This window comes from Brassica rapa, unplaced genomic scaffold (assembly GCF_000309985.2).
Source record: "Brassica rapa cultivar Chiifu-401-42 unplaced genomic scaffold, CAAS_Brap_v3.01 Scaffold0660, whole genome shotgun sequence".
Taxonomy (NCBI): Eukaryota; Viridiplantae; Streptophyta; class Magnoliopsida; order Brassicales; family Brassicaceae; genus Brassica; species Brassica rapa.
The window spans coordinates 14,041-17,550 of NW_022610600.1; positions in this window are offsets into that span (position 1 = coordinate 14,041).

Sequence of the window (3,510 nt, forward strand, 5' to 3'; positions counted from 1 at the left end):
TTTCATTCTTTTGAGTTTTACTCTCTTTGTTCTTTGTTAGAACATTTCTTAGTTTCTTGGTGAGGTTATCTCCAAGTCTCGATCCTTCTTTTGTTGGACCGGTGCGTCACATCCGGCAACGATCGAAGTCTGGTAGTATCTTTGGGCTATTCCGCAACCCTTAGTGTCACCGTTCATACCATCAGTTCTCATTCTTTACGGATCGAGTTCATATCAACCTTACCGAAAGAGTGATCCTTATTTTGGTTCTATCAGCTACGAACGTCCTGTGTGTGGTGGCGGACACCCACAGACACACACGGACACACACGGACAGCCACAGACGTCCTATGTGTGCTGACGGTCAGCCAAGGACAGCCACAGACGTGCTGTGTGCGCTTGCGGACACCCACAGACGTCCTGTGTGTACTGAACATACAGCCCACGTGGGCCTAAATCACCCAAACAGTCCACAGGAAGGGCCAGCGTGCTGAGTCCAAGGACCAACGTGCTGATATGTGTACTGATGGACAGCCACGGATGTCCTATGTGTGCTGACGGACACAGACGAACACACACAGACACACACGGACAGCTACAGATGTCCTGTGTGTGCTGGTGGACACCCACGGACGTCCTGTGTGTACTGACCAGACAGCCCACGTGGGCCAAAATCACCCGAACAGTTCACGGGAAGGGTCAACGTGCTGAGTCCAAGGACAAACGTGCTGATATGTGTACTGATGGACAGCCACGGACGTCCTGTGTGTGCTGACGAACACACACGGACGTCCTGTGTGTGCTGACGGACTTACACACGGACGTCCTGTGTGTGCTGATGGACACCCACGGACGTCCTGTGTGTAGTGAACAGACAGCCCACGTGGGCCAAAATCACCCGAACAGTCCACGGGAAGGGTCAGCGTGCTGAGTCCAAGGACCAACGTGCTGATATGTGTACTAACGGACACCCACGGACGTCCTGTGTGTGCTGGTGGACACCCACGGACGTCATGTGTGTACTGAACAGACAGCCCACGTGGGCCAAAATTACCCAAACAGTCCATGGGAAGGGCCAGCGTGCTGACTCCAAGGACCAACGTGCTGATATGTGTACTGATGGACAGCCACGGACGTCCTTTGTGTGCTGACAGACACACACGGATGCACACAGACAGCCACGGACATACTGTGTGTGCTGGCAGACACCGACGAACGTCCTGTGTGTACTGAACTGACAGCCCACGAGGGCCAAAATCACCCGAACAGTCCACGGGAAGGGTCAGCGTGCTAAGTCCAAGGACCAACGTGTTGATATGTTTACTGATTGACAGCCACAGACGTCATGTGTGTGCTGACGGACACACACGGACACACACAGAGAGCCCTGGATGTCCTATGTGTGCTGACGGACACACACGGACGTCCTGTGTGTGCTGACGGACACCCACAGACGTCATGTGTGTACTGAACAGAGAGCCCACGTGGGCCAAAATCACCCAAACAGTCCACAGGAAGGGCCAGCGTGCTGAGTCAAAGGACCAGCGTGCTGATATGTGTACTGATGGACAGCCACAGACGTCATGTGTGTGCGGATGGGCACAGACGGACACACACGGACGCACACAGACAGCCACGGAAGTACTGTGTGTGCTGGTAGACACCACGGACGTCCTGTGTGTACTGAACACACAGCCCACGAGGGCCAAAATCACCCGAACAGTCCGCGGGAAGGGTCAGCGTGCTGAGTCCAAGGACCAACGTGTTGATATGTGTACTGATGGACAGCCACGTACGTCCTGTGTGTGCTGATGGACACACACGGACAGCCCCAGATGTCCTGGGTGTGCTGACGGACACACACGGACGTCCTGTGTGTGCTGATGGACACCCACAGACGTCATGTGTGTACCAAACAGACAGCCCACGTGGGCCAAAATCCCCCAAACAGTCCACAGGAAGGGACAGCGTGCTGAGTCCAAGGACCAGCGTGCTGATATGTGTACTGATGGACAGCCACGGACGTCCTGTGTGTGCGGAATGGCACACATGGACACACACAGACATCTTGTGTGTGCTGACGGACACACACAGACGTCTTGTGTGTGCTGACGGACAGCCATAGACAGCTACGAATGTCATGTGCGTGCTGGCGGACACCCAGAGACACAAACGGACAGCCACGGACGTCCTGTGTGTGATGACGGACAGCCACGGACAGGCACAGACGTGCTGTGTGTGCTGGCGGACTCCCACGGACGTCCTGTGTGTACTGAACACACAGCCCACGTGGGCCAAAATCACCCGAACAGTCCACGGGAAGGGTCAGCGTGCTGAGTCCAAGGACCAACGTGCTGATATGTGTACTAACGGACACCCACGGACGTCCTGTGTGTGCTGGTGGACACCCACGGACGTCATGTGTGTACTGAACAGACAGCCCACGTGGGCCAAAATCACCCAAACAGTCCATGGGAAGGGCCAGCGTGCTGACTCCAAGGACCAACGTGCTGATATGTGTACTGATGGACAGCCACGGACGTCCTTTGTGTGCTGACGGACACACACGGACGCACACAGACAGCCACGGACATACTGTGTGTGCTGGCAGACACCGACGAACGTCCTGTGTGTACTGAACTGACAGCCCACGAGGGCCAAAATCACCCGAACAGTCCACGGGAAGGGTCAGCGTGCTAAGTCCAAGGACCAACATGTTGATATGTTTACTGATTGACAGCCACAGACGTCATGTGTGTGCTGACGGACACACACGGACACACACAGAGAGCCCTGGATGTCCTATGTGTGCTGACGGACACACACGGACGTCCTGTGTGTGCTGACGGACACCCACAGACGTCATGTGTGTACTGAACAGAGAGCCCACGTGGGCCAAAATCACCCAAACAGTCCACAGGAAGGGCCAGCGTGCTGAGTCAAAGGACCAGCGTGCTGATATGTGTACTGATGGACAGCCACAGACGTCATGTGTGTGCGGATGGGCACAGACGGACACACACGGACGCACACAGACAGCCACGGAAGTACTGTGTGTGCTGGTAGACACCCACGGACGTCCTGTGTGTACTGAACACACAGCCCACGAGGGCCAAAATCACCCGAACAGTCCGCGGGAAGGGTCAGCGTGCTGAGTCCAAGGACCAACGTGTTGATATGTGTACTGATGGACAGCCACGTACGTCCTGTGTGTGCTGATGGACACACACGGACAGCCCCAGATGTCCTGGGTGTGCTGACGGACACACACGGACGTCCTGTGTGTGCTGATGGACACCCACAGACGTCATGTGTGTACCAAACAGACAGCCCACGTGGGCCAAAATCACCCAAACAGTCCACAGGAAGGGACAGCGTGCTGAGTCCAAGGACCAGCGTGCTGATATGTGTACTGATGGACAGCCACGGACGTCCTGTGTGTGCGGAATGGCACACATGGACACACACAGACATCTTGTGTGTGCTGACGGACACACACAGACGTCTTGTGTGTGCTGACAGACAGCCATA